Raw genomic sequence first — 19,839 nt, forward strand, 5'->3', positions numbered from 1 at the left:
TTAACATCTTCAAGATGATTTTGGAGAAAATTTTGAATGTTAAAATGTTGTAAGCATAAGAGAATCTTTTGTAGAGACTAGAGACGAGAGAGGGGTTACACCCCGTGAAAAATCAGATTATTTTTAATACAAAATGAAGAAAAGATAATACATACTACTTAAACTTTAAGAAATTCAAATAACATTCAAAAGTTATGGCAATAAATGCACCCCAGACTGCATGGTGACCTCATATTCAGAGGTCACCATCATTTAAAATCGAATTTGTGCATATAGTTTGGTTTCTTATTGAAATTCTGTGCAAAACTGTCTCGATATCGGATCACTGTGAGAACAGGACTATAAACGTCGGCTCAGTTTACGACTTCTTGTTATTTTACACGAGTAACCGCCACCGAGTGCAGGGAACATGCTGTGTACATGTTTCTATACGCGTCATACATTGCCTTGGGATTGGACGACAGAATCTTTAAGTCAGACAAGGGATTTTATGGTCTAGTGTTTTCAATTTTATCATTATTTACTTTCAGGCCCTTGTATGTAAGGGCTCTAGCTCCTTACCTTTCGTTGATCCTTTAGCAGATTTCTCTCGGACGAAATTACAGGGACTTTTTTTTTGAGGGGGAAATTAGCCAATGGAGTCATTGGATAATTTTTTCAAGAGTGAGCGAGAGAGAATGTCAGTCTCTTTCGGACTAAAAACCACTCCAATCCTACTCCTGCTTTTAATTGCAGCCGCGGTAAACTGCTAGATCATCCGTGCGGAATCACAAATCAAATTATTTCTTATGAACTTAAAAAAAACTACATATGCATGTGCAATGTATAAGTAATATGAATGAAATGTTCAAATCTCCAATATTATCAATTAATTACCTAATATTATCTACACATAAATCAAGTAACAAGACACATAATAGTTCTATAATTATAAATATTTAAGAGATAAGCGTTGTAAGAGGGTCATCTGGCCATCCTGCATCCTTGGTTCGTCAGACATCTTAAGATCCTTTATTCGTTTCAAGTGGTGAGATCAAATAACTTGGTCTGATGGAATCTATTTGAGGTGTCGGAGTAATCTCAAGTAGTGGCCTACCAGACCTCAAGTGCTTCCGGCTAACTGTGGTATTACTTGTTCTATGTTACGTGTATTGTACAACTTTAAATATTTTTCTCAATATACGGTACTATTGTACGTAGTAGCTTTTAAGTAAAATTTAAGGTTGAAAAATGCTCTCCAATTACTGCAATTACGATAATGCGATTGTTAAGTTAAAGATTTCGAGATGTTTTACATAGCCAAAGGAAATTGTAGAGACGTACCTAATAAGACTGTTTGACAGTCATCTGAACACATTAAGAAAGCAACAGTCGGCATCGGCAAGCAACTGTTAAAGGATCTTTACATTTTTCTCTCATAGTCACACTTTAAAAAACTTGTTACAATAATAACGCATTACCGTATAGGTGTCCATTGACATATTTAAAGCTGGAGCCATGCATTCTATCACGCCAGTAATCGACCACCCACTTGGGTATCGAGATACAGTTTCCATGCTCTCTGAATGAAATAAACAATGGCATTGTGTACTGTTGTGATTAGTACCGTCTGTTTGTCCGTCGTATGTTATTCATATCCGCTCCTCGCGTATGTGGATTCCAACTCTCTAATCTGGATTGGGTTGAATGAATATTTTCTATGGTAATTATGTGTCCATCTTTGCTTTAGAATAAGTGGAAAGGTTTTCTTTTAGGGGTATGTATGTGTAATTAAATTACTGGTTTGTAAGGTTTAGTTTTTTAAAGCACGATTATGCACGACACTTACGAAATGCTTGACGAGGAACTACTAGTTTAAGTAATAGCGCTAATTCATGCTGCATACTGCGACATACGAACGAAAGTACTGCTAGTAGTAATAATTAATTTAGTATGTCTCACGAAAATTATAATAGTATCATAACTTAATCCGCAGAGAAAGTGTAAATACAAACCATTGATTACATGTGCGAACACTGGTTTTTGTACAGTTTATTTTCAACATTACAATATCCAGTGCTTAAAGCTGCTGCGTTGTTTAACAAACAAAGTCAAATAAACTTTATTAATACAAAGTAACAAACCGTTTGGTTCGTCAATGTAATAAACAATAATAAAACAAATTATAATTACAAAGATGTAACGCTTCGTTGCTTATTAAGCCATAGTTAATGAAGATAAGCAACGTTTGTTGCGTAATTAATTAGTAATCAATCTCATAGTGCGGGTGTACGCTTATTTGGTCATCAGATAAATTGGTAAACAAGTATTCGTTCGGTAATACGATGCCTATCTGCTACTAATATTCATCTGGATTTTTATCTAACAAGTGCACACCGATCAATCACTTTAAGAGGCTTTTAGTAATGCTACGAACTACGAGGCTACGGACCAAAATATCTAAAGTTTGTGCTTTCTAAGTACAGTTATAATTAGAAGACATTTGTGCGTTATATCGCGGTGTGTTTGACTTCTCTGAAATTCCCAGTCATAAAGTATGGCCCTGGTAGCGGTCGCCATGCGCATGCGCCACCCTCGGCGGCTCGTGTGATATACAGCTTCCCCCAGCCGTGACTCATGTGCGGCAATAATGAGAGTAATTGCCTCTTTTCTCACATCGTGATTCATTATTGAAGAAACGAGACCCGACAGCACTTAACTTTATTTGTTATGCTCCTTTTAATTTAACTGTGAGTCAACAGATCCTCAACACCCGCTGCATAACTGATTAATTGCCCTACAATTGAAAGATTTTTTAAACATCCCGACCTCAATATACATTCAGATTCCGACCTAAATAAGGCGTAAAAACTTACAACATTATGTACACAGTGCGTCCGGGAAATTGGAACGGACAACGATGAACGGTCGAGTAAAGTTTAATACGGAACTGACACGGTTTTTCCTCACAACGTGTGTTATGACTGGGGCTAATGGTAGCCATAATAAGCTATTTGTATGACATCAAAACAAAGAGTAACTGGCGGTAGTATTAATACGACCATAAAGAGTAGCAGGCCGCGATTAACATCTGTAGAACAGATGCATGTACATCGTAATCCGGAATGGTTGGCGCTGGGCAACGCGGGCGCAGGTCGGAGGTCGCCACGTCCTACTACCGACAATCTAACAGTTTTACAATTCAAATGTCGAATCCATTTCATTGGGGGCCCGGTCCGATGTGTCGATGTGATTATGTCGTTTGCTTTTATAATTTGGATAAGAGGATAAGATTTGTTTTTCTTTATCATTTATTTTATTTTTTGTGGTGAATAATAGTTTTATTATTTAAGCTGTCGTAGTTTTTATTTATTACTCTTTTGAGTGCTGATACACTCAACCACTTATAAATTCTTTGACGGTATATGGTTAATTTAGTTCCGTTACAATAAGAAGCCGAATTGCCACTTAATCTGTATGAGATCATTGCTCTATGGAGGAAGCTCTCGGCGTGATAATTGAGATTGCATTGCAAATGGAAATGGCGGGTTATGTTGAATCTGGAGATAAAATCTGAGCAGGTATAGTTGCATGTAGGCAAAATTTATAGAAATATGAAAAGTGCATATGACATTATCCGCATGTAGCAAATTGAATACTTTGCTTTACATAGTGATAGCGGGAATGTCTTATTTATTTAAACCGATAGTGCAATCTATATTTGAGATATTATTAGGTATTTATTATTTAGTTAGTGAATAACCAGATAGCAGATACATTACCCAGAATCAGTAATGATTTATGTTAAAGAATGCGTCATTCTGAATCATTCTCTAGTTTTTACAACATTCGTAAACATCTCATAAACTTGGAATAAATGAATCATGAACTCTAACATGTTTTGGATTTTCAGTAAATTCGAACATTAGGTATCGATTCTATTTTAGTACAATTTTAACCACAAACAAATAACCCCGGTTGTTATTGTTACCCAATACAGACATTTTGAAATTAATTAGTTTTGTTTTTGGAAATGGTTTAGAAACGGGAATATGTCCAACATGAAGAGCTAAATAAATAAATAAATTTCCTTATTTGTGTACAGGAGTAACATTATAATAGTTTTTCCTACAAAGGTGGCATTCTATATGCGTTGTGCGTCCCCCAAATAGCAGTGTGGCATTTGTATCAAAAGGTCGGCATCAAAAGAAGTACTTTAGTGGAGTTGAACTCCACAGACATTGTTTACAAGGTTCCACGAATTTTGGACTTATTGACATTAGAGCTATGAGCTGGGTGTTAATGGATATTAATTGATTCCGTTATGCAATGATGATATTGATTAGGTATGGGTATTTGTTGTATGTATGTAGTTATCTACATATTTAACTTATATACGTAAGCTACGTAAGGTTTTAAGGTTGCTTGCCTTTGGGTCGAGTGGTCGCAAGTGCAAGGAGTTTGGGTTCAATTCCTGGGCATTTTTCGGCTTTTCGAAAATTTCTCAGCAGTAGCACGGAGTCTGGAAATGTGACCAGTATATAATAATAGAATCCCCTATTACATGTGACTTATAACACAAATTGTGAAAAGTGGGTGTACATTGTACAGTGGCGTTACGTGCCGTAATGTGCACCTCTTCCTACCTCTTCGGGGATATAAGGCGTGATGATTCTGTTTTATTAAAAGAAAATTACTTATGTTAACTGCAGATCTTCCTGGAATATTTACTGTTTCATAGTAACATTCGAAGAATGAAATTAAAGTGTCACTACATGATTAAATTATTATGATATTTTATCGAACTGATAGAATGTACATATGCAGTCCTTTAATATGAATAAATTGAACTTTGCCACACCAATTTATGATAATTGTCTGAATAATTTCGATAGACGCTATTATCTGCAAACCATGTTTAATTCCGATCACAACTTCTTTAGTGTCGCGATTGTATGCAAATCCTCCTTCATATATATCATTGATATGTTTTAATAAATGGTCTCATCTATTAAACGCTCAGTATTATTTTGTCATCTCATTTGAATATTGAATTTTGAACACTAAAACAATTAGCGGAAGCGTTACTTTCCTGTATAAGTGACCATTGTACATACTAAAGTGGAAACTGGAAGGCCTAATGTTGAATGAGTCATATAGTTTTTGGTGTTAAATTGATTTTAAAGGAACTTTAGTCTCTAGTTCAACACAAATACCTAAAATCTTCTTAATGAGTTATTCTAGGTAAACGGGTACAGTAATAAATAGGGGCTTGATTTACACCGAAGTTTTCCCAGACATTAATACTTATGAACCCAGTATCATTAAGTCTAAACAGTAATCGGTAGCTAAAATATACGACTTAAGGTTGATAATTAAGAAATCGACCCAGCTCAGGGTTCATTAGTAACCATTATGTCGGATTTAATTGTTATTAATTAAGACAGGGATATAACAAGATGTAGGAATGTTCGTATAAGAAATCTTACTCCCATTTTATGTATTCTGTTGCGACATGTTCTTTGGTGTCCGATAACTTGTCAACTTGCCCGAGCCTGTAAAACCTGTATGATGTATCAGTATCTAGAACGGAAGATCCGGAAAATTGGATCATGTACTTTCTTAGGTACAGCGATAGTTTATTATTTATTATAAACATCGTTTGCTTTGATAGGTGACATGGATTTTGTAAGAAATTCCCCGGGATATGCTAAATCTGATGGGAAATTACACAACATGTGACACTTGGTAGATCGATAGTGTATTGTGAATTTAAAATATGTATTACATGACTTGTGTCACACACTGACATTTTGTTAATTAATTTAGCAGCTTATTTAACAACTATTACACTCGACACTGGCAGAATAGTTAGCAATTTTGTACCTATTAGAGACTCAGTTGCCATCAAGAAAAGAAAAAAAAATAACCATTACATTACGAATCAGACTTAGTGTCTGATGTCCAAAGCTATGTAGGAACATGATACTTAATCGTATGTGATGTAAATAAATTCCTCTTCTAATTTTCCGTTGATTGCGAAGTATCACATGTTTAGTAAGATTATAGGTACCTAAGTAATCAAGCAAACTGACCGGGCTGGCATTGCAACATGGCGTTACGTGGTTACGTCAGGGAAGATGATCGTGTGCCCATGTAGGTCACGCCACATCTGCTTTGTTTACATGCTCAACGGCCACTCAATCTATCCGATATTTATTTGATACTATCTGCGTTTGATACACTGGAAACGATTGTGCCATAGCCAAGATTCAAACGTAGTAGCGTTCATGGTTGGAATTGCGCAAATGTAAAGGTAAAGGTTTACGCATCAAGCTTATATAAACTCTTTGAAGGGGATCTATTGAAATAGCTGTAAAAGTATGCGGGCTATTACTGACTGATATTAAAGATATAGGTTGGTTATTTATATTTTTGAAATGGATAAAGGAATTTATGCACTTCCGAAAGCATAAATTCCTTTACTAAAATATTTCCTCTGAACTCTAACCGGAACTGAAGTTTTATGTTTCTGTGGGCGAAAACGAAAATAGTACCTATCAAGTCATCAGTAGTTCCTTCCAGTAAGGTTCAGTTCCGTAGTGCCCTTACAGCATTAACCCAGATATAAGTGGGAAAGCGGCCCTTCGGTAATTTATGACTTTCTATTTTTCGATAGCGAAGTCGATTCGAAATTCGGACGTGGGCGAACATGTTTCGTAACCAATGGCGGGACGGCAGATAAAGACATCTGGTTGGGAAATAGGGAACGATCTTGAACAGAACATTGAAAGCATTGTTCAGATCAAAAGTCTAACAATACCTAGTTAATTAACAGAATTCTGTGTTTAGTTAGCAAAGTTGTTACCCGATTAAAATTAAAGGTGAGTTCCGATTTAGTTGTGGCGTACGCGCAAGCTAATAAATCGTGTCCAATTAGCGGGCCGCGCCGCGTTATCGCGACAAAGCGAAGCCAGGCACTTAGCGCGCGCCACTCCACACATACCTCGCCAAAGCAAAACCATCATGATAAAAATACATCCATATGATCATTATTAATTTTCCGATTATTCAACACTTTCACCGTAAAATTATAAATTTTACGATACACGCGATAATCACTTTCTTATTTAATTTTTACCATATTTGGAACGCTATGTAATACAAAATCCAACACGCTATGTATGTAATCCGGTCACAATTTGACGTCGTAACTTTTAATAGCTTTAGCCGTAAAACGTATCGGTTCAACAACAGAGGGTCAAGGGATGATATTTACGATAATGTAGCGAGGGAACAATGGATAAACAATGAAGAACACGATACACAACCCATCTATTTAATTTTGAGTAGACACCTTTGTCGCGTGTTTTTGTTTGCGGTCATTCCCATAAATTAAAGAGGAGGGTCGGCGATGTTGCCTTCTTGTAAAATGTACCTGCTATTGTTATGGTAAGCGGCGTCGTGACAAACAAGCCCTGGCTGAGATTTGGTAACTGACGTCCGCTGCGTTTTCATACAGCGGGATGATGGATGGGATTCTTTACGTTATTTGTCGAATATTTTTGTTTATTTCATAAAATTATTAATAGAAATAAAAAGTTAAAGATACTGCACTAAACATACGTTAGTATGTAGATATATCTGTATGATCCACGCAACATGATACCTGATTGGAGATTCTAGAAATCGCACTTTTCACAAGTTTATGAGGAAAAGCGCAGTGCTTCTTGTACATACTTAATTAAATGTAAATACTTTATATGCAAAATTTATTTAAAGGAACATCTCCCATACACACTACACTAGGCAAAACAGTCGAACAGAATTTAATTAAGAACTTTCATCGAAATGCCTAAGAGATATCCAAGTTAGGGCCCAATTAGTGACTAACGCATAAGGGTTAATTCTGCCTTTAGTCCTTACTTATGTTCTGTAGTGCTTAGTGTATTGTCCAGTCACGTTGTCCACCAATCAGTTTAAATTTCACCCAATAAGGATGCGCCGTATATGGGACCTTCGTGTATTATCTCGATACCGCGCACAAAACATCCGCTAATTGGCTGAAATGTCATCATATTGGAGATGATGAATGTTCCTCGATGATTTTATGAACTGATATGTTATACGAAAATGGTTTTGTGATGAATATGTAAAATGATTAATGGAATTTGCTACGTTGTAACGGTAGCTTCTTTAAGAGTAATCGGTAGGTGGTCTAATGTTCCTGACTTAAGTGCAATGATATCTATGGTCTTTACCAATTGTTCTTTTCCTTAAATTTGAAGAATAAGAGCAAATTGAAACATTGGTAAAATTATAATTTGCATTAGAACAATATTAGATCATGTAAATGACAATGAAAGAATGGTTGGTGGTTCCCAGAATTCTGACTTCAATTTCTACAATGGTTTAGCGGCGCACAATACCATGATCACAATCGATATCCTTATGACATTCTTCGTGATCTAGTGAGGTCATTGACTTACCCACTGGCCTAGTTCACACGTGATCAGGCCATTCAACGTTTCAGAATCGCGCTCGCCGACTCATTCGCTCAATTGCCTCTTCCTGTTTGTGACAATGTTGCCAGCACAAGGCCAACTATTCCTATGCTTTTTATATCACTAGCCGACTAGACTGGCCTGTGCACTTGACCGATTTATACTGAGGTTTTGGAATTGAAGATAGAAATACTATTCCGGATCTTCTTTTGAATCTTGAAGGGCGTGAATTTGTTTTAATGATGGTGGAGGTAGCTAAATATTCCACAATTTCTGCGATTGCATTTTAATGGTTACCACAGCTGGTACAGACACGATTTTATCTTCATTTGGAAAGTAAATTCTTTGATTGAAATATGTAGATCAAAACATTGCCCAAAATTATGATGTTTTACTACCACCACTATAAATAAACATAAATATAAATCTGTTAAGTAAGCAGATGGTTTGTTTGGTTTCTTGCATGTTGCACGTGTGTGCAAGTCGTATGCGTTTGCGTCGTCGGCCTAAATCGCGAGTGGTCTCGCACTCTGCTCTATAAATACTCCGTGAGGGATGACGTTAGAACAGGGAGGTATTTCTGTCACTGCACTTCGAGTTGTACTCGCAGTAAAATTAGTTGTGTTGCGAAACGCATGTAGTGAGAGACAAGTAATTTGTTTTATTGTTACTGCATATGAGATAGGCATTTTAATTAATTGGTATGACGACGATATTAAATATAGCAACCGCATTCTTACGTCACGCAATTGTAACTTGTGAGAATTACTTTTTGGTCTGCATTTCGAAAAGTAAATAAAGTGAAGTCAAGTTACTGATATATGACGTCCACTACTCATTATCACTAGCTCGAAATTGTTACATAAACAATATTTTCGACTATTGACTTTTACTGATCGTAGTGTCCCGCGCCGCGCACCGCTGCGTGAGAAAGCTTCGGCCTGGGTAAATATTGTCCCGGCCATACCGGCCAACTCCCACAGACATTCACCGGTACATTACGTAGCTTGTGTTAGTGGACTTAGTGCTAATCGATAGCGTTTAGCAAACTTTAAGATCTGGTCAATGCTCGCGTCCGAACCGTTTTGTGGAGAACAACGCGTAAGTAGCTCTGATTGCATCTATTGTGGTAAACGGCTATTTCTATGTTTAGACCTGCTTTATGTTACAAACGGTGTACGTAAATGAACTCTATCACTGTTGTTCCGTTGTAAATCTTAGAACGTTTATGGTGTTAGTATTTAGTGTAGTAATGTTATGTGATTAAAAATTTTCTGTTAAATAGCTCTGCATTTAAATCATCTTCATATATGTGCTCGAAAAACTATGTGACAGATAATGCATACAAATTATGTTCTTAATTTGAAAATTGTCTGATACATAGCGGCTATCCAGACATTGTGAAACAATTCCTTAGGCTGTATCTGCACTTTTCGATATATTAATTTATCAGTCAAGAATGAGACCGACGTGAGGCTAAGGAAAGCCTGGATAGAAAGATCTACTATCATTGTTTCGTGCCTATTTAAGCAAAAAATAAAGAAAACCTATTGACCGAAACTTTGCACAGCTATCCCAAATCTGAACTTTTTTCTAAACTTTAAGTACCACAAGGTCACTAAACCTTCCTCGTTTGTTAAAGTAGACCGTTTAATAAACAACACACTCGTAACTTAGAAAATAAATAGACCGCCAGTCCCCACATTTCCATAACGCACAATAATTTCGAATCATAAAGAGAAATTGCCGCGTTAACAACAAATACGAGTGCGGCGTTGATATTAAATAGCTCCTAACAGTTTAACATGCCGTTTAATATGAACGGTTGGTCTATATAACGATTGTCAAGTATCCCACACAGTTGTACACCGAGTTTCTACCCACTAAGTTTTCTTAATGTTATTTTACTGCACATTAATTTGTTTTAATGTTCTTACTTTGAAACAAATATAATGGCCAGTGTTAGTAGGATTGAATTAGTGTGTATGTGTTTGTGTGTTCCGGGTCTTCTGTTCTTTTTATTTATGTGTAGGTGTAGTTAGGTACAATGGTGACCTGTTTTATGTACAACTCTCTTCTCGCATCTATTTAGTAGTGATTTTCTAATAATCTTAATCCGATTGTATATGATTATTTATATTTATTTGTTTGTTTAGTTACATAATAATCACAATGACACTGATGAATGGAATAATTGAGAAGTAGGCAAACATCTTATAATCTACTTTTAAATAATATGAGAGACTTAAAATATTATATTATATTATTTATTTATTTATTAAAACACAATTACAACATCATAACAGAATATTCCAAGGCGATGTTATAACGAAATATACACACACATTGTTATACATATTTAAGTTACTCAATAAACACGCTATTACTATGTCGTCTCAAAATAAGCAAGTAGTCACCTAAACATACAAAGCCCCGTAATTCCAGCTCGATTAGTGCAGCGGTCCAGCATATTTACTGCGCTAGAACGCTGCCCGCCCACACTCCTGCAGGCTGCAACGAATGCACACCATCCACCATTATTTACCCTCTGTCTGTACATACACGGAGTATGTAGTGAATGGAGTGTTATGTGTGACTTAAGTGATTTTTTTTGGTCTTTACGAAAAAGTTTGTAATTAAAAGGGTTTGATTATCTTCTAAATATGCAGATGATCAATTTTGAGTAATCACATGGCATGAGAGATATGAAGGCTTTACAATTTTATGTCGAATTATTATACACCCCAACTTTCCTTTTTTTTTGAGGAGGAAATCATGCAATGACTTCTCTCGCCTTGGGCGAGGCGAAAGTGTCAGACTCTTACTGACTAAAAACCACCCAGTTCCTACTCCTGCTTTTCGAACCGGAACCCCGATAAACCCGCTAGGTAGTCCGCAGCTCCGGATCAACCCCAACTTTCCTTAGTTTATCATAAGCAATCTGATTTACTTCAAGTTTGAAAATAAGTACTTCATTTAATATTTACTCCATGGTAAACAGGTTCGCGATAATCAGCGCGATGCTGCCTCTGCGTGTAGTTGTACTCTATCATGATTTATAGTTTTACATAATTCTGTCGCGAAGCAGTTCTGTGGATAATCCAGTATTGTTTGTTCGCTAGAACGACCAGGCCTAGGTGTCAAAGGAGCTGAATATTAATGTAGCAGCCACCTCGTGAAGTACCGCTGTTTATAGAGTGCGCACTCTTGTGTATTTTATTATCATACTCCGTGAAATTTGTTTGAAGATTTTTTATTAAAACCCATTTTATTATATAAATGCTCATTTCTTTTTGTAATTGAAGAATTAGAGACAATAAAACTGAACTTTAGCCTACATTTTAGATCTTTTTATGAATCTATCAATCTTATGTAACTTTAAAAAAATTCGTTTATTATTAGTTAAAATACCCCAGAAGTTCATTTACTTTAAGTTTAAACATAAATTTATGAATGGTAAACGTTATATAAACAACAAAACGAGTAAATAAATAGCGAACGGTTGCGTGTGAATGTTCAAACAAATATGTGTAGAAGAGACGGTTAGCAACTGGACAGTGGACGGTAGACGGTGGCCTGCACAAACGACATTATAATCATTTGATACAGTTGGTTTAGTAGCAAAGTAGTGTAGAATGACTTAGAAAATTAATAGTTAAATATAACTGTCGGAAACAATAATATGTATAACGTCACGACATGGTTGTAATTTCACTTAAGTTTATTTTCTAAACTTTAGTTTAAAACAAGTTAGAAATTATTCGCTAACTCTAAGCATTACAACAATTTACTATGAAAAGAGTGTATTTGTTACTTTATACACGTAAATAGTTTTTCCAAATGCAACTTTAAATAAAAATGAGGAGAATATAGAACATATTCTCTTCACTAAAAGTTGATGAGTTTTAAAATTAGAACACAGAAAGTAATTTGCGTTCCTGACAGATTTTGTCTGCAGGAGGGTGCGTTTCTTGCACCTTTAAGTTAATTATATTACATTCCAGAATTGATTAGTTAGGGAAAAAATGGTACTAATTATCCAAGACGGAATTTAAACAGGATTAGATCCCAGTTGTTCAAAAATCAGGATTAAGATGAAAACAATAGATTTATGCAGATTTTTAGAGGACTTGTATAGCTTTGCAAATTGAGAAACAATGAGTTGCCAGAAGCTGTAAGCTAACAAAGCTAATTAGTGTCAAAGTAACCACATGCTACTGATTTTCAGAAGTAAAAATAAAATGAAAATATTTTACAACTTCCACAAACTTTGCAAACTGCGCTTACCTACGTCGTCGTGTGTTCCCGCCCTAAGTAAAGTTTATTTAGTTTTGTTTCTCCATTGAATACTGGGAACTGATTCAATTCCCTTTGAAACAACTTTGTTATTATTTATCTGTGCTTAGTGAAAGGCAAATGGTTATGTTCACCATTAGTAAGGAACATTAAGTGCTGTGTGTTATGTTAAACGTCTGAATAAGTTACAAAGATGTAGTTTGTTGTGTTTTCTTGTAATTATTTTTATTCGTTCTTGACATGAAATGAGGATTTTCTATCTTTGAGATTTGTTTACAAATATTTTGACTGCTTTGTTATTTTTTTGATGTAAGGTAAAGTTATGAACTAGCTCTTATAAAACGTCTGTTAAACTGGTAATATTAGATGATTTTTAGACATCTAACTATTCCTCATTGCGAAATGTTTACATCACATTACTGGGATAGAATATGTTTCATTCTATTTCCTGAAAACAAGAATCAATAAACATAAAGGGCGGAGTTACAAGACACTGAGAAAAACAAAAGAACAAGGAAATAATAAACCCGCTGGGAACACACAAGTTTGGAGTAAAATTGTAGAGATGGGAAAATAAATCGTTAGTTGACACTATTGCTACAAGATGTGTTAAAAAAGTTTAATCCACACGTAGATTTCTTCTATAAAAAAACCAGGATTAAGATTACCCTGTTTAAAGGACTCACCTACGATGGTAATATCTTTAAATATAAATTTCGGAAACACATCACACCCACCGGAAAAGCTACCTGTGGTTCTGTGGGCCATTAATATTTATTCCGTATGGGAATCAATCCTGTAGGCTGTGCAGTAGCCGGAGGGACACTGCGCCATCATTATAATATTAAATGTATACTTAGATATTCTTTAGTAGTGGTAAACATCAGCTAGTATACATACATAGATGCTCAGATACGCTGACATACTTAAAAACGTGAGCTTGCTTTTGACGTCTTCATTAATAACGTGTTAATTTATTTATTACCTAATTATGAAGAGACGACATAACCATTAAAAGTTTAAGAAGAAAATAATATAATCATCGAAGAAAGTTACAAGTTCATAAACAAAAACAGCCTCCAAAGTAGGTACTCAAGGTACTTTGTTTAGAAAATTAATAACTTGTCATCGCAGTTGGCACGAGAAAGCGTGTCAGAGGTGTACTATTGAGGCGTGCATGATATATGGATGATTATAAAACATTGCTGTGACACTTGGAGCGGCCAGTAAGGGCCTGTCCATGTCTTCAGGTCGTAACATCGTCAACGTGGAACGATGCGGTTACGTTACGTTGACGTGACGTGCACGTTTGGTAGCATAAATTCACGTTGAGGTAAAATCCACGTCGCAAATAGCAAGAATACTATCGTTTATCATGTACATATATTTCATTGCAGTATTTTCACCCTCTATTAATTCAATTAATGAATTCCTGACGTAGGTTACTCAAGAAGAATCAAAATTATACAAAGCACTGTGATATGCAACGTTTCTACGTCATAACGTGCATTCTAACGTGAAGTCAACGTAGATTGTCACATCATGTCAATGTTGCACGTTGCCGTACCGTTCCACGTTGACGTCGTGACGTGGAGATGTGGACAGACTCTAAGCCAGTAACGAAGAACATGGCTCAGTCACGAACCGCTGGTATCGTGGAACAGCGCTAATGAGCGATCTCGCCACCCGATAGCGACAGGCGACAGCTCGACTTCTTCGCAACTAATATGTTATTTTTATATCTTCTCACATCCTCTGTTTAATTGACTTTATTCAATAGATCAGTTTTTGCTTTAGCTTGAAATATTTTAGGACGATTTCAGGCAAGTCTCAAAGCTTTCGGTTCGTTTAAGACGAAAATGGAGCTTGTTTTTTGCATTAACATTCTTTTGTACCTAAGTAGAAGTTTTACTTTTTGTATGTAAAGGTAAGTACTGTTAAAACATGTAGAAGACTATGAAACAAGGCTAAGTAAGCACTTAATTAAAAAAGACCGTGTGAAAGACACAAACTTAACTACTTAAAGTTACAAGAAGGAACAAAATTAGTTACAAAGGCAAACAAGTAAGCACAGTGCGTACTTGCGTAGGTACCGTACAGTAAGTTACGGCGGTGTCGTGACATTGCAATCTAAGCACTTTCATACTTTCTTGTGTTTCGTCAGTCGCTCGCCCCACGCCGACAGCGGTAATAAATTCTAAATGTCACCGAAGATGATGCATAATGGACTCAGTGCCTCGAGGTGTCACTTGCAGCACGATCAAACAATTTCAGCCCTTAAAGATTAATCTAAAAGGTTGACTTTTGTTTAGTTACTAAATTCAGTTGAATGACTTTGGCTTATTGTAAACCTACAAATTTCCAGTCAGTCTTTGAAGAGAACAATTTAGTCAATTATTTTTGACATAATTACAATTAAACTTCTTGTCAAGATAAGAACAAAAACTAAAGCCATCTTCACTGAGCATGACTTTCAAATAAATTGATGGCAACTTTTATACCAAGTGCAAGAAGCCACCATAAACTTAGCATCTCCATTCATGGCCCATAAACATCTAGCAAAAGCTCTTACATAGTCAAGTAATTACTTCTGCACTTAATTAAGAGGTTTCCCACTACATCGTAACTGAACAATCGAGAAAGTCGACAATAAAAACAATTGTTTATAAATTCATATTATGAGATTTCTTTGTCCTGTTGTCACTGGCTGTTAAAGGAATAAAAATGTTATGATGAAGTGTCAACTAAATTGTATATTGACTGGCTCTTGACCCTTTGCGTCAGTCACGGTCAATGGCAACAAAATCGTTGTTCTTTTGTTTATTTATAAAGAATTTTAATGATCACCAAGAGATCCCTTCAGTCTTTCAACTAATTGTTAGTGGAATACTTATTTGTGGATGCCCTAGGGAGTGACAGTCCAACTTCAAAGTAAACACAAAGGATGATAATAGCTTTGTAGCAATTTGCTAGTCTACTGGTCATTGAACAAATCTCATTGCACTTGTCCGCTTATTTCCATACAATTTGCGCCACACACGATGAGGCGCGTGCGCGTTCCTTTTGCGAATGATTCCGGACCAATGTTTTCTTGAACTGTGCAGCGGTTAAGAGCAAAAAGGTTTAGAAAACATTTAAAACGTTTCGAGCTACTTTTTTAAGCTACTTATACATTTCGGTTAGATGATAAAGATAAATAAACCTATCTAAATAAAATAAAAAATATAGTAAAGAAAAAATTGCACTTTTCTTTTTTTTCTAAGCTATTAGTAGCCATTAAATAACCGTTTGTCGTGAAGGGTCGATGTTACAAGGAGATGGAGCAGCGACCTCATGTAGACACTTATGACAATAAAGTTTGGACAATGGACGCGGGCACTGTTTGCGGTGGACCACCGGCGACGGCCGGCGAGTGTACAAACGCACATCAACATATTCGAAACTGTCAAACTCTTACACTAGATTTTCGACTTTAACACAAGAAGGTAAAGTTGAAAGTCTGTTGAAGAAATTTGACAGATTCTTTTAGGTTGATCTGCTCCTGTACCTTGCCTCGCCAAACTATCACCACGAACCTCTTTAAAAAATACAAAACGAAAAACATTCAGGAATTTACATGCGAGAAATGCAGTTCGAAAAACTGGATTTACAAATAATTCTGCATAAAAAGTAGCTTTAAAGCAATCTACATTTTGGTATTTCTTCCATCGTTTTTACTCGTAGCTTCGTATTTAAATTTAACAATGTTAACATTTTTCATATAATTCATCAGCATCTCAGAGCCATTACTGAGCTATGTTGATTTAAACTTGAAAGGAGAAAGAATGCCTTAACGATTTTAAATAAACAATCTGAATTTTTGTCATTCATTGAAAAGATAATACTTGTTCAGTAGGTAGCTGGAATAAAAAAAGACAATTTATTCTGGTTCCATATTATTTTTTGTACGTTCTTGTTGGTCTGGTTAAGCCTCATATTTTAATGTTAAGATATATCCTGTTTCATACCGCATAAACCACATAACGAAGACACTTATAATGATTCGTTTAAACCGCGACAATATCTATTTTTATGATAATAATAGGGTAGTAAATTGGACCTTTAAAAGCATTATTTAAGGAAAATTTTATATTGTTCGCATTGATGGTAAAACAAAACAAAAAATTTAAAAATAAATAATACATTTTTGTTTATGTTATTATGTAACTTGACAATCCACCGCTACGGTTTTAAATAATCTAGTTGTAAGTTATTCATGTGTATTTTTCAATACTGAATGATTTGTTACAAAGGAACTTATATTTTAATAAGTTAATGTTACTTTTGTTAACCGAAATCTATTGAGATCACAAAGTGCATACTTTCTGTCAACGTGTGCTCACGTAGGGCCGCATAGGCACGTAGTGTGCGTGTAGGCATTCCATTCAACGCTACGCCACTATCACATTATCATTTATCTGATTCCCGGCCGCCGCTCTTTGATCTCCACAATTGACTTAATCGAATATTACCCACAATAGATCAAATAGTTTTATCGAGCTCAACATTAAGTTGTTGCCTATATTAAAATTTGACAAGTGGTCAATTGACCAATGTCACCGATAATTTAATTTATAAACGAGTAGTTTGTTTGTATATCAATCTAATTTTGATTGTTCATCTTCCAGCCAACAATAGTAATAGCGTGTTTTTTATTTCCTTAAATACCGCATTGCACTCGTAAATCAACAGTTTTGTGATGCGGTCGCACCTACAAATACGTCGTCGACGTTAATTTTAGTATCTGGTCCCCCAAATATCATCAACTTGACATTTAAACATTCTTTACATGTCAAGAAACCGTAAAGCTCTCAAAGAAAGATTGATGGCCACCCACGGAATGCATTCTTATTGTAATGGCTATCTAAATGGTTGTGCAATATGGTGGCACTATCGGCCGATGTCAAGGATAGATAGGCTGACTGTTGATGGGTATTTATCGCCCTTCACAGTGCTGGGCGCGGCCCAAGGATACGAAACACGAGACTCGAACTAGGAGCGGTCTTCGACAGACGTTGACTTTGTTAGCATTTTACCGGTTAATGGAAGCCACGGGTTAAGTTCGCAAACATATTGTCTTACAATTTATTTAATTTATCTATTGTAGGTACGGTGTAATAAACACGCGGCGTAGGCGCACTCTGCGGGTAACCCCAATGAGGGCACGATCGATCGCCACGATGTGGGCGCAGAGCACCGTTTCACCATAAATGATCCCTTTGTGCTGTAAATTGATCATGAGGGTCTGACCGATCGCCTTTTGCAATAACAAAAACTAATCATCTTCGATACGATACCCACGCGGAAGTATTCAGTACTACAGACAGAGCTTTGGTATCAACGCGCCGCGCTCCGGTCGCACGGGACGTTACACTGCGTTATTTGTTCAACTCAAATTTAGAACACGGGGCTTTCTCGCTCCTAACGAAATATTTAGATAAGGGAATGTCGCAACATCAGGCAAAACAATGAGCTGTTAATTGTAAAAGCTTTCCTTATTCCTAACTTTGAGTACGTCGACCCTTACACCGTGTGGGTGGAGTAATGCAGTCACTGTTGTGCTGTTTAGAAACCTTAGACTTACGATTTTGATACCGTTGCACAAAGCAGCTTAAAACCTAAATGAAACTAAAATGGGTGGATAATAAATTAAAAGTTATCGTTTTTTGATGAATCAAATCAGTCATTAAAGTTACATTCCCATAATAGGCACGAAAGTGGTTTGTTAATACGGTCAAGTAAGAGACGACACGCGACGGGGTTAGTAATGATTTATGTTCATTTAAATGCATATGGGCATGTGGTAGACGAAGCTACGTATGTATAATCACAGAGGCCGCTGCCCGTGACCAATGTTAAATTGAATACGAATCGGTTATTTGCTATCGAGTGATCGAGCACGGCGCGCGCTCGAATCGATTCGATGATAGATGATCGATGGATCGGCTGCCTTTAAACTTGCATTATTTATTTATAATTTCGTAATTATTCGTGTTAACAACTCGTTGACATCTGAAGATGAATTGTACAGAAATACACAAGAAACATATTAATTTGAATAGCAATGCTACGACTAAATTTATGGTTGGTTTAGTGTGATGAAATCGAAAATGTACGCGTGACTAGATGCATTAGTGTATAGGATCCGTTGCAATGTTAACCAGCCTTATCGGGAAAACAATGAGTGTTCCACAAGCATTACGATGCAAATACACCGGCTCTAATTAAGCCATGACTGGCTCAGAAGGGAACGATCGAACCTGTAATTATTTACGCTAATTTGGTCTCGCGCATCTCATCTTTATTTACAGCTTTATTTTATGCGACGTGAAGCCGGTTGCTGGTTGTATGCATTTTAATTTTATATTAATTACTATGCATATTGTTGTTAAGACGTAATAGGCTTTTAAGTATTCAAATTAGTCGACCATCTCTAAGAACTTCTTTGATATTCATTAGGATAATACGAGTTCCACGTGATATTTCGTATTCGTAGTAAATAGTAGGCACTTACTTGGGTTTCTAGTAAATACTTGAGTGCGTTCATTAGTACGATAAATATTGATTTGTATTCTAAACCCGATTGTTTTGCCGCCGAATATGGTATGTGACTATGTGAGTGTTCACGCTCAATTAATCTCGTCTCGTCTCAGCTCGATGTGGAGTGCTAGGTGGAAGTTTGGGAATAATAGTCTGTTTTGCTGTGCCTTAAGAAAGACTATGTACCTCTATTTAAATATTGATAAGACCTTTTGTATACACGATGCAGATGCAGCAATAAAGAACTTTGACTCTGAATTTTATATGCAAAACTGCAAATGCTAAGCACGAAGGAGTCATCCTTGAATTAAATTAAGTTTAGTTAGATTTCGCGATAGTTTTGGCATATTTGGAAAACTTTAAGTACCTACCTCTTTTTATCCCTCTGAGGTGTATGAAACACAATGTAATGCCACTACATCAATCAAAAAGCCGTTAGATATTACGAACGTCACAGTGAGGTAGCCCGTGACTCCCTTAT

The 19,839-nt window shown here is 36.1% G+C and overlaps 1 protein-coding gene across 2 annotated transcripts in view; it reads left to right on the top strand.

Moving 5' to 3' along the window:
• Nucleotides 1–19,839, top strand: part of LOC118268865 (integrin alpha-PS1) — a 75,199-nt gene that overhangs the window by 44,805 nt on the left and 10,555 nt on the right. The window lies entirely within an intron of this gene.

The sequence above is a fragment of the Spodoptera frugiperda genome, chromosome 2 (assembly GCF_023101765.2).
Source record: "Spodoptera frugiperda isolate SF20-4 chromosome 2, AGI-APGP_CSIRO_Sfru_2.0, whole genome shotgun sequence".
NCBI classification, from domain to species: domain Eukaryota; kingdom Metazoa; phylum Arthropoda; class Insecta; order Lepidoptera; family Noctuidae; genus Spodoptera; species Spodoptera frugiperda.